This window comes from Pseudorasbora parva, chromosome 20, assembly GCF_024679245.1.
Source record: "Pseudorasbora parva isolate DD20220531a chromosome 20, ASM2467924v1, whole genome shotgun sequence".
Lineage (NCBI taxonomy): Eukaryota > Metazoa > Chordata > Actinopteri > Cypriniformes > Gobionidae > Pseudorasbora > Pseudorasbora parva.
In genome coordinates this window covers 35092538-35105989 of record NC_090191.1, presented here as the reverse complement: position 1 = coordinate 35105989, position 13452 = coordinate 35092538, and the positions used below count along the sequence as shown (strand labels likewise).

Sequence of the window (13452 nt, the reverse complement as noted above, 5' to 3'; positions counted from 1 at the left end):
TTTTATAAATGTAACTGTCTGACGTTGGCTATGTTCAGACTGTTAGAAAAAAAACCCATTTATTCCGATTTTATTCAGTTGGATTTTTATGGAGCCCCTAAAAGGACACAGAGAAGACAAAAATGATGAGATGGAAGGAACAATTAATTGGTAATGCTTTTGCGTTCCCTCGCAAATGTTTGTGTTCCCCCAAGCAAGCGCAAAGTTTCTTGGGAGGGAATGCAAACATTTTACAAACAAATGCAAAGTTTCTTGGGGGAACGCAAAACATTTGAGAGAGTACATAAAACCAGTGACTTATTATTTTTCCTCCAATCTCCTTTTTCCCCCGCCACCATGTCCCCTTAGAGTCTCCGTAGGTTTTTCAAAGTCTTGACAGCAGTCTGATTCGGATCTTTTTTTTCCAAATCTGATTTAAACCACATATGTAGGTGGTTTGAAATGCGATTCCAATCAGATTTTTACGGAATGCGTCTCATTTGGGACACTGATGCGCAATCAGACTTTCTTTTGCCTTTTGCTTTTTAACGCGATAATGATAACTTCAAAACTGGTGACAAAAATGTGGAAGCATTCAAATTGTATGTCCAAAGATTTCTGCAATTTCTTTTGCAATGGAGGAGTTCGACAGTGCGCTTATTTGGAGTGCAATATGATGCACTTCCATTTTTCCTGCATCTCTTTTGAAAGTCTCGTCACATACTAAGTCTAATGTCATTACTAAAGCAACCCACACTGATTCAAATTATTCTATATTAGTACTCAATTTAAGCTAATACCGTAAATATTATAATAGTAAAACTACTCAACATTTCTGATATTGGTGTTCCCATCATGCTCTGGGGTTTATATAATGAATGAGGTTGATAAGAGGTTGAATTTAATGAATAAGTAACTTTCCATTTTGTTACATTTGGAGTCAAAGAGGTTAGTTAACAGAAAAATTAAAATTCTGTCATTAATTACTTAACCTCATGTTGTTCGACACACGTAAGACCTCCGTTCTAGCCTGACAAGCCAGACCCACATCAAGATGTTTGGTCTGGAAACTCACCATTGACAGCTCAATCCGAGGGGAGGGATAAACGGTTGTCTTTCAAACTCCCTCTGCACGCGATTGGACAGGGCTACCACCAACCAGAGCAACGAAGGTGAAACAGAGCTTGTTGACAGATTAAACATTCGCCGTATCCGGTCGGCTAAACTCCGAACACATCTTCCCTTTTTAAGAATGACTTCAGTGCCGTTCTTTGTTCTTTTCTCAGAGAAAAGCTTAACTCCAAGTCTTCCAGAGTCGTGGTGAAAGCTGATTCGAAAGACCGCCGTTCGCCAGTTTCTGTGTTTACTAGAAGCACGCAAACGCTACTCGGCCGTTGTCATTATGGCCCCGCCCGCCGACTCTATACACGATGTAATTGGCTCGGCAAGAGTGAGAGGAATACAGAAGGGTATTGAGAGTTCCTAGACGACACTTGCGGGCAGATTAAATTTGCTGCCGCTAGGGTGCGTCTAGATTTCTAGGCTACCTCCGTTCATCTTTGGAACACAAATGAAGATATTTTTGTTGACATCTGATGGCTCAGAAAGGCCTCCATTGACAGCAATGACATTTCCTCTCTTAAGACCTATAAATGGCACTAAAGAAAATATTTTGATGAAGTGACGAGAATAGTTTTTGTGTGAAAAAAATCAATTTATTAAACAAATTCTTGTCTTCCTTCTGGGCCACTGACGTGGCACCACGATGCATGCGCGAGAATGACAGAGCCGGCGTTCTGACACATGACACAAAAGCAAGGAAGTACTAAACGTTTTAAGGTTCATACTCCCATATAAAAGGATTTTATTAATACTATTTAAACTGTTAACAAAGTTCCTCAATGAAGGGCTTTCTGGGCCATCGGTTTTCAACAAAAATATCTTAATTTGTGTTCCGAAGATAAACAAAGGTCTTCCGGGTGTCGAAGGACATGAGGGTAAACAATTATGACAGAAATTTCATTTTTGGGTGAAATAACCCTTTAATTTTCTAATTTCTACTCAAAAAGACACATTTACAGTTTACTCAAAAACAATTCATCAAACGTTACCGTCACTGTAAATTGTGTCCCAAGTGAGGTCTCTGTGTTCAGGTGCTGCTTTACTATTGTTACTTAGATATGGTGTCTACACAAAATCTATTGTGTTATTCATTTAGATGTTTCTAAGTAATGCATACACTTACATACAAAAGCATGGTTTAATTTAGTGTTTTATTGCTTGAGTAAAAAGTATTTCAAATGAAATTTCAACTAAGTAGATATAACTTCTTTGTATATTTTACTTAAGTTGAGTTTACTTAATTCCATAAGGGAAATTTACTTAAAATATGCGTGCAATTTTTTTCTTTTCACTTTTTCACTTAAAAAAATAAGTACATTTCACTTGCTTTTTTCAGTGCATGCAGATAGGTTGGTTATGTCTGGATGAACAAATCTTATTTGATCACTTTATAATCTGATTTGAGAAAAATCCTATTTGCCTGCTGTGTGAACATAGCCTTTGTGTCATGAAGTAACATTGTTAACTAAAAGTAAGACCATAAAAACATTTTCATTACTTGAAATAAAATAAAATGAACTGAAATAAGATATAATAACATTTTATATAAGTCGCACTGGACTATAAGTCGCATAAGGGCAGAACGGGAGCCGCGCGCGCATGCGAGCACCTGCTCGCGTACACTCGCTCGTGCCCGCTTCACTGCATAACCGAGCAGAAGAAAGAAAGTTTGAAGTGAGTGAGAAACTTGTAAGGGACTGGCGAAAAGCAGAGGCTACTTTTTAACTGTAATGAAGAAGAAAAAGAAAGCTACTTGCGGACTGTAAGCAAGATGGCCAGAGCTGAAGGAACGAGTCCACAGACGCTTGAACTCTCTGCCGGGAGAGGCTCAGCTGCGCGAGACGAACGCTATGTGAATCGTTCTCGGCTGCATATTTTACAACATGCTGTTTGTATTTTGCAGAATAAGATTTTCTTTATGTGGGCATTTTGTTTGTGTTCAGTCTTTCTAAGTTGTTGTCTTTAAGTTAATATTAGGCTACAGGAGCAGCATAGAGCGCATTCTTGTGGCTATGTTTATTCTTGTCAGTCATTATGAATTAAATTTTATATATAAGTCGCAGGACCAGCCAAACTATGAAAAAAAAGTGCGACTTATAGTCCGGAAAATACGGTATGTAAGATTGTGGCCAAAACTGGTACTGCAATCACTTTCAAATGACGGCAGAGTGGTGTATCCCCTCTCCCCCTTAAAACTGAAACACTACTGACTTTGTGATTGGTAGATAGGTGGAGGGCGGGGCTTCAGGCCAAAACATCAACATCAGCTTTTAAATGACAACATCCTGGCCGGACTACTGTTGTCAGTGGTATAAGTGTTTGAAATTAACATGATTTCTTAATGTCTAGTGACATATCAGGGCCATTTTATGATTAATTGAAATATATTTCTTACATACAGTTCCTTTAAAAGGACCTAATGTAAACCTAATGTAAATATTAATATTCCAAATGTCAAAATTCAGGTAAGATTTTTTGTTGTATTTGAACTAAATATCTTTTTTTATTTTTGATTTTTTAAGCTAGATGCATCTTCAGCATCCCTGAAACGTGAAACTCTATGAAATTCTTTCATGAAATCCTTCCAAATGAGGGAAAGAATGTACTTGGAGTATTATGATTTTTTTTTTTTTGTCGCTGATTGTGTTTCTGTGTGTACGAATATCCCAAGCCCACGTGATGTCACAAAACCAGCTCCCATGTTTCTAGGAATTTGGTCTGTACCACTGATTAAGTTTTTAAAGCACATTCCAGAAAATCCCAGTAGCAGACATCCCAATTTGGTGAACTTTTCACCTCATTTAAAGTTGGAGCGATGGAAGATGATGTTGCACTGGGCGGTAGAAACCCACGGTCAAAGCTTTCTCACGGAGGGTCACAGGCTACTATGTAATACTGTTGGCCGCTGGCCACAGGCTGTGTGTGTGTATGTGTGTGTTTAGATTGAACTCTAGCTGATGTAAGATGGATTAGGCCTCCGATGGGAATTCCAGCTGGCTCTCATTTCTCCTGTCCCTCCAAACCCCTCATCTTATCTAACAGCCCGAATGTTATTAGAGAGAAGAGAGAGAGAGAGAGAGAGAGTAAGATTTATGGAAAAATAGATCAAGAGAGAGATAGAGAGAAAGGAAGAGGAATGACAATATGGTGAAATTAAATACCTCGTTTATTTGCCCTACTAAAGCCGAGATGAGTATTATGTCATTATAAAGGGACCGTACCCCCCCCCCCCCCAAAAAAAGAGAAAATCTGCGTTTTTACTCATCATTCCAAACCTGGATGACTTTTAATGTCATTTAACCCATGAGACGAGACACACACACACACACACACACACACACACACACACACACACACACACACACACACTCACACCACACACCACACACACTCCTTACTTACTTACTTAAGAACGGACATATCTTTCTGGTTTAAATTAACAAAAGCTTGATTAAATAATGCAAGAATTGTAATTTTAGTGCAAACTGTCCCTTTAAATCTCACTGGAATTAATTGAAATAGAGTGTGTATGATTGAGTACTGGATAGATGGTGAGAGAAATGGCAGACCTTTCCCTACCCCTCGGTCTTGATTGGGTATGTTATGGGTCTTTATGGGACCCGAGGTTCACTGTGAGGTCAGTTTAGACATCTGATGGATTTGCAGTGGTTGCGACTTGTTTAAAAAACTATTTGTCTGGAAAGCGAGATGCTGATAAAAGTACATTCATCAGAGTAACACCGGGGCTTGAGTGATGTCTGCACACGCTCCTCTCAAGTCATTTACAAGAGTGATATGGCAGAGATGAAGATATGCATCACAGCGACGCTTGCGTTATTTACTAAGCTCCTGTCTGCCAAAGTATGTTTATCTAATGAGACGTATTTAGAGGCTTTTCTCACACATGCCAGATGAGCCTCTGTATGACGCACACTCGACACAGTTACTGTATGACAGTCACATCATGGTTTTCAGAGTTCAGAGGATGTCTGATGTTATCTCGCACAGCAATGTTTAAACCATTTGTTTTCCTCAAAGATTAAAGCCTGCAATGATGTGTAGATGATGTATCCACCTGCTTGGCTACCAAAAAATAAAATATGTTTGCAATATGTAAAAAAACAGGAACAGGAGAGCAGCCGTCATCCATATGCAAATGTATTCAGATGATACGTCTTTAAACACTCCTCTGAAAAATCTGTTTTTGGCTGGGTTTTTTCACCCTGCATTTATAAAAGGTTAATTATTCCCAGTCAACAGATATGACTTTTAACTATGCAATCAATCTTCCTCGCTCATGAGGAGACGCAGAGGTAGTGCTTATGCAGAAACACTTCAGAAGACGATCTGCAGACCCAATCGCATCTCAACATTTTCATATGTCATTGAGACACATTTACGCCATCTTCCACACCTCAGCATATAATCCAGGTGTTCATCACACTATACAGAGCATTCAATCAGCTTAGCTTCAATTTATAATCAGCTTTTTAAAAAATATTTTCTTTACATTTATTATTATTATTATTATTATTATTATTATTGGTCAGATTTTCTGTCATGTAATTTTTTATAAAATGTATTTGTTTTTATTAGTTAAAATGTTCAGTCATTTACAGATTGTTACTATCAATATTATTATTGGCTGTGAGATGTTATAACATTTGCTATAACATTTCTGTTATTTAATTTGTTTTTATTAGCATTATGATTTTCAGTCATTTACTACTACTAATAAAAAACTCTAAATGACTGAATATTTAAATAAATAAATTTGGACTGTAGGAAGTTTGGAATTTGGAAGAAAGTTGGGAATGAAGGAAGTTTGAAAGGAAGAAAGAAAGAAAGGAAGTTTGGAATTTGGAATGAAGTTTGGAATTTTTAAATAAGTTGGGAATTAATTTGGAAGGAAGTTTGGAATTTGGAGGAAAGTTTGGAATTTTGGAAAAGTTTGAAATTTGGAAGGAAGTTGGGAATGAAAGAAGTTTGAAAAGAAGGAAAGAAGGAAGGAAGAAAGAAAGAGAAAGGAATGAATTTGGAGGAAGTTAAAAATGAAGGAAGTTTGAATGAAAGAAAATTTAGAACGAAGGATGGATGGATGTTTTTCTATTAGAAACATTCCTACAGTCTACAAGAAATGTGCCACTGCAAAAATAAGCTTTCTTGTGCTGTCCAATGCTTATGCTTATTATTAATAAGACACTGTCTTATTGTTTTTTTATAGTTATCCCTGATTCTCAGAGGAACTCCAGATGAGGTAGTCAAGTGGACTATCACTTCACATGGCCTGGGACAAACCTGTATGAGCATCTGCTTCACTGTGAGCCGGCACGCATGAGGACAGACTGAGGTATGAGCTAGTATCTGCATTTTAGGTTTATTTTAGGGTTTGTATCTGCATTTTTAGGTAGACTAAAATGCACCCCAGAGCTACAATTCTTGTCAAGAAGGTGACCACTGGATCTGAAAATCAGTCTGAAAGCATTATAAAGAACTGTATTGAATTTTTTCATTTTGAATTAAGAACAGTTTTTTTCCCAAAGCTTTGTTTTTTTCCTCAAAGGTAGGTCTGGTTATTGATACACTGATTCACTTGTTTATAGGCTACTGAACACTAGTCACATTGTGTTTTTTGATTCATCACCTTTACAAAAGAGTCATTTCTTTGTGTATGAGACATATATTGTTCGTGTTGTATGTTGGTTTTTGTGTAAAGCCCATGAAGAAAATTCAGTAGACACTCCTTCATTTACAGTATGTCTTTTATTAAATTCACGCCCTGTACAGACGGCACAATTGCTATCTCATTCTCTAAATGTATGGTATATTACTTTCTAATTTTGATATTGGAAATTTTAGGAATCTATCTCTGGCTTCTTCAGTTGAAGATCATGATTTATTGAAAAAATCTTTTTTACTCAGTCCTATTATTATTAATTATTTCACTAGAATTATTAATTCTAGTGAAAACATCTTGTTTTCACTAAAGTGTAAGGCCTTAAGTGATAGGCAGCCTGTTGCTCATAATTCTTCTCATATTGGCCGTTGTTGTAAATGCTACACCACCACCAGTAAAATCCGCCATTTTGTGCAACACTTAGTTACTGCTGAAATGTATGTAAAGATTCAGTCTCACCGCAATTAGATAGAAGCAGATCTGTATTGAGCAGTGGGGGTTTCTGAGGGCTGCACTCTCAGCCTCTGTTTGTTACATTACTAAGACAGACGCCACTGTTTTTACACTTGCATTCCTCTCATCTCTCCATCTGTATATTCCAGGCTGCTGGCAGGCTTCCATTATATTTCACAGTTCAGCTGGTCTGGGGTGAGCTGCAGGGATTTGGGGGTATCTGAAATGCTCAAGTTAACCCGATATAAACTAAAGAGCACACATATTCAGATGCATGAGGCTGTAGAGACAAGAGCAGGAGAGATGTTTAGCACAGTCTGTTACTTACCATCCTCCTCCAAGTAGCTGGTTAGTTGGTCCATCAAAGTCTTGCTTTCAATAATGTTCTGTTTGGCTCCTCTAGTGAGTTGAATATAGATTTTTTGCAATGAATTTGGAATAAAAACAGACTATAACCACTAGACAACAATTTGCATGACAATGACTTCTAAAAGAAATAACCAATTCTGAACTGTCTGAAATGAGTTATAAGCAAATTCAGTCTGTCTTCCTGAACAAACCTATGCAGGTTCGTAAATAATTTTAACATCTACTTTGAATTGCTGTCAAAAAAAAAAAATGCTGTTTTGTTTTAACAAAGAGTTTTTGTTGTCAACTTGTCAAAAAGACAATACTTTCAGCGCTGCGAAAGGAAATCCACTTTGCACGCTTACAAAGTATGAGAACTCTTACTTAAATTGACAGTAAAACAAACATCATCTTTACTGTTCGTATCACTGTGTATTATATTGCTGAAGAAGCATATAGAGCTGAAATTTGCATATGATAATGAGCGTTTGGTTTCCGACACTCCCTGTGTGTGGTAGCTTATTCACAACTGACTGGACCTTCTGACCAATCAGAGCAGAGAAGGCTCACGAAAGAGAAACAGAATCCTCTAGAGAAAGAGGTTTGGAGAAAAAGTCCTTTTTTATGAATGCTTCAGACCGTTTGAGAAAAGAGGTGATGCTGCAATTTATATTATGAAAAAAAATACAACTATTCTTGGACCCTAGATGCATATAACCTTATAGGAGACCTCTAGAAAAAACTTCTCCCTTTTGAAGCCATTGAGATTTAGTCAAGTGTGACTGACTGCTTTAGTGACTTGTCTGGAAAGGCTGACCAGTACTGTTTAGTTTGAAACACTGAGTCTGAATGTTTGTAAATAAACTGAATGTGCGTTTAAATCGTCATGCCATTAGAGGGCGGTGATAAAAAGTGCTATGTGGGGCCAGGGTCCCAAAGAAACCACCAGCGGATGAAGTAACCCATCAGGAGGTCGTTTAGGCGTGTTACCAACTGCACAAATTGAGCAAGCCAAGACAAAACTGTGAAATGTTGCGAGCCATACATAGCCACCAGAATCATTGCTTTATTAAACTGCTGGTGCAGTTTACTCCTGGATGGCAAGCAATGTTGGAAATGGTGACCCCATTGAATGATCAATCAATGTATTAAAGGTGCTCTATGCAGTATTTTTGCAGTAAAATATCCAAAAACCACTAAGCCAGCGTTATATATTTTTTTCAGTTGAGTAGTTACAATATCCCAAATGTTTCCAACTATTTGTGAAAATTTACAATTTTTTTAATCAATTTTTATTATTTTTATTTTTTTCAAGTTGCTGGGATGTCTGAGCATAGCATCTGAGGGAGTCGCCTGTCAATTGCGTCTTATCTGCGTTACCCTCGGTTTCCGGTTTTATTCTGCAGAAGCGCTTTACTCTTAGCAGTGTGCAACAAGCGTCACAGCAGCTGCCGAGCGAACGCACAGATTAACGTCACAACATAATTTTCATCACACTCAAATGTATCTAATATGATAAACAGAGCTGCGTTACCTCATACACATGACTGGAAAAGCGGAAATAGCGCCGGCGCCCAGTGACTGCACCCCGTCATAATAAAAGTCCCGCCACTCCCGAGGTAAGTGGTGTGGGAGGAATCAACGGTGGGCTGAGCTCAGCAGGACTGATGAGGTGTTGCATCTATTGGGTCAGCTCGGACACCTGTGCTACCAATGCTTGAACTGCACGTCCTGTGACGGTCAGATTCTCCTTCGGTTGATGCATTCTGGAACTGCTGTGTGACAGGAACTCGTTGAGATCAGAGTTACTTGCTGAATCCATTCTTGGTCAGAGCATTCTGTAGTGATATGACGAGGCAGGATTCAATTGCAAGTAAAACAGTCTTTATTAGAAAGAAGATCGCAGACTGAAACCAGAAGGCAGCAGTGTCCAGAGCGAAGATGGATGGATGGCACTTGGTAGCACAGGGATGGTGGAACTCCGGGAAGAACACAAACCCACATGAACGTGCAATGCAGGAACACAGGAACAGGAGGCAGAACACACCGAACATCCAACAACGCTCTGACAATGACGAGGAGAATACATGGTCTGCAACTGGTGCGCTGATCAGCTGCGGCAGATGGAATCAATCAGCAGCAAAGCAGCGGCTCCACCCCAAACACAGACACACATACACGAGAAAGAGACATATGTGACATATATTACATATATAGTAATCATTTAAAGCATTTTATATGTTATTATACACAATGAAGATTGACCGCATTTGACCGAATCGGCATTTACAGAATCGGCAGAAAGCGGGTAGCATCGTAAATGTTTATGTTGTCAGTGCATGTGACACTACATATCATTTTGGTTTTAATAAGATTTTATCCCTAAATAGGCAAGAATAAACATGGTGTCCACCAATAATGCTGTTCATTCTGTTTTCAAAAAATGAAAACATTTTTTTTAATGCAAAAGAAAAATAGTTCTAAATACCCATAAACATTAATTTGATTGAACTAATTTGTTTAATTTGAGTTTACCCTACTAATTTATTATTTTGAGCTTTACTGTTTACAGTGAACCAATTTAGTTGTTCAGTGATTGACTCATAACTAACATATAAGAGATGCAAATGTAAAAAAAGTAAATAAATCAGTAAACAAATCTGAATAAACAGTTTGGTGAACAGATTCAGAACACTCAAATCACTGAATCAAAATCCCCACTCATCACCTGAACACCATCTTTTTTAGTTTGAATTCTGTTTGTTTCATAATTGCATCTAAATGCATAATTTCTATTGTTAGATCTTCATAGATTTTTGATTTCATTATTATCCTGATAATGTTTTGTCGTCATAATTTTTTTTTTAGCAAATCCACTTCTATCAGGCTAGCACTAGTCAAGGCCCAGTCATCTGCTCAGAGTTGTTTCTCGTGTACCCTCAAGGGCTGAGAGTAGCAAGGTCAGTCATCCTTATGTGGGCGGCATTCTGCTCTATATGACACCCCACTGCCATTGATATGAGCACCATCAGATATTCTATCATATTCCAGCAGCCTGCGGCAAGGTGAAAATCTGTTTTTTATTAGCAGTCAGGAGAAGAAATGATAACACAGCTGAAGAGGATGAAGAAGGGGGGAAGAGAGCAACAGTTAACAGATGTCAGTGAAGAGGAGAGGTTGTGCTTTGGGGTCATTTTGCACATGATATTTCAAACCTGAGGTTGAGACTAGATTGCATAAAATGCGTTGAGAATTTGTGTTTTTCCTGAAAGATATCCATGTGTTTTAAAATCTGTTAGTGCGCAGACAATGGCAGGAGTTTGGGGACGAGGCTATCTGTTTGACTGACCAATGGCTGAAAATTATTACGGTAACACTTTAGTATGGGGAACAATTCTCACTTTTAACTAGTTGCTTAATAGCTTGCATATTGGCTGTTTATTAGTACTTGTAAAGCATATATTAATGCTTTATTCTGCATGACCATGTTCTACACCCCTTAATCCAGTGGTTGGCAACTGCTGACCCGGGGGCCACAAGTGGCCCGCCAGCGATAATATCTGGCCCGCGCCTGCAGCCAGATTGTTTTGATAGTGGCTGGTTCTGAAATATATCTGTCATGAAAGTGTAACGAAGGCGAACTAGTGAGCGCTGTACAGGTAAACGCCCCTCATGTCAAGAGACCATCTAATAGTGCCTTATAAGGCTGAGCAATTTTATCGATTCTATGATATAAAACAATATTCCCCCCCCCCCCCCCCAAGAAAGCATACATTTTTAAGTCCCATTTAAATCCCCAGTGTTTTCCCCTATAGGGTTAAAATAATGTTTTATTCCAAACTTACTTCATATCACTTTATAAGTCAAATGTTTTACATAACCTTCTGTGATCTCGTGACTTCTGAATATCACTGAAAATGATAAAAACTGTTGAATTGCAATGCATTATATTATAATCTATTAAAAAACACCCAACATGGCCTAAAGAACACAGACAAACCATATATTGTCGCGATTGTGTGTTTGTCTTCAAATGTGTCTATCTGCATGTTAGATATCTCTGGAAGCTATGTTTGTTTATGTCAGGGATTTCAATGTCACATGGTTTGTTTCTTCTTCATGGGTGCCATATATGGACTGAATGTGCATCAGGGCGCCCTCAGGCTGCCAGTATGAATTGAAAACACAGCACATCAGAGTATACAGCGCTCATAATAATACATCCGCGGATTTTGGGTAAAGATTGAATAAATAATACTTCTCTGTATAGAAATTTAACTCAAACATATGAGAATCTATCAATATTTCTCCACATCTCCACACTTTTGAACTAAAAGCCCTGAGAGATGTTGTTTTGTTGCGAGTCTTCATGACGACCACAGAGGAGTTTTTTTATGAATGGGAGCAGATGACACGCATATTTACAATCAAAAGGTACAGACGCCGGTTTTCCTTTTCATAACTCCTGACACATATTAACACATTACGGTCATTATAATTCTTTGAGAGAAAAACTATAAAGGTAAAGGTAATTTTTTTTAAAAATTGCAATACTGCACTTTATTTACTTTTTAAAGGCTTGTAAGCTTCAGTTCAATAAATGAAACTAATTTTCTTAACACATCTTGGATTCATTTTATCCAGCATTTGCAAGCTGTAGACTCTCAGTCTAGTAAGAGACATAATTGTGTAATTGATGTTTTTACTTTTTAGTTCAATTAATTCAATCCAAGTAAATGGAACACTCAGAAGATGTCACCAAAATCACCCTGTCCCCTTTAAATCTTTCAGAAATTATGTATGTGTATTGAATTATATCAAATCATATCGTTGGCAGAATATCGTGATATATACCGTATCGTGAGCTGAATATTGTGTATCGTATCGTGAGATTAGTGTATCGCTACAGCCCTAGTGCCTTATCAAAAGTGTATGAAAAAAAGTGTAGGATGTATATTATAATATATTCATTTCATTTTATATATTCTTTTTTGATATTCGGATTTATATAGTGTCCATATGGCTGATCACACAATGTGTGCTACAGGCCAAATAGCTGTTTATGTGAGAGCAAAATGAAGAACTGGCTTTCGGAACCTCCACGGGTTGTTTTGGGCCACACATCTGAGTGAAGCCATCTGTCTGAATGACGTTGCCACCATCTCCATCAGCCCAAGGAGCAAAGAGAGGGACAATACGTTTAAGAAATGCAGATTAAATTGTTTTAAGGAACAGGCTGGCGCAGAGAAAAAACAAATTGGGATGCTGAATGTTTTTTGGCTTGTTTAAAATCTCTAGTTGGTGATTTTATTTCTCCTCTCATCTTTCAAATTTCATCATCCTTTTAAAGTGAACAGCTGTGTCTCTGTTTAAAGAAAATTGATGCACTTAAGTACTTAATTATTAAAACGGGGCAGCCTGCCAAGGGAAGCTGTCAAACACAATGTCCATCGTGAACTGGGTATCAGACACGTTTTTAAATGTTTAAACACTGAGACATTGAGACACATTGTGATACTCAAATGATGTGTGTGTTTTGGGGAGTAAAGCGAGTTATGTAATCAGATTACTTTTTCAAGTAACTAGTAAAGTAATGTATTACTTTTTAAAATTGACATCAAAATATCTCAATTACTTTTTCAAATAAGTAAGTAACTTTTTCCCAATTAACTGACATTTATCCTGTCCCCATGTTGAGAAAAAATCAGAAATAAGTGCAAAGGTGTTGTGTGTAAACATGATGGTTATTGTAGATCTAGACTAATGTGAACATGCATTTACTCATCTCACTTGCACAAAAACAGATTCAGTATTCCTGAATAAAACTCTTAATAAAATTTTTTTTTTTTAAATTGAAATGCAAACTTGTAATA

General features: G+C 37.6%; 1 long non-coding RNA gene across 1 annotated transcript in view; it reads left to right on the top strand.

Annotated features, from left to right (window-relative positions):
- LOC137049955 (uncharacterized) overlaps window positions 1-13452 on the top strand; it is a 149406-nt gene that overhangs the window by 23365 nt on the left and 112589 nt on the right. The window contains exon 3 of the long non-coding RNA XR_010899752.1: window positions 6326-6451. This is a non-coding gene — a long non-coding RNA (uncharacterized lncRNA). The remainder of the gene's footprint in view (window positions 1-6325; window positions 6452-13452) is intronic.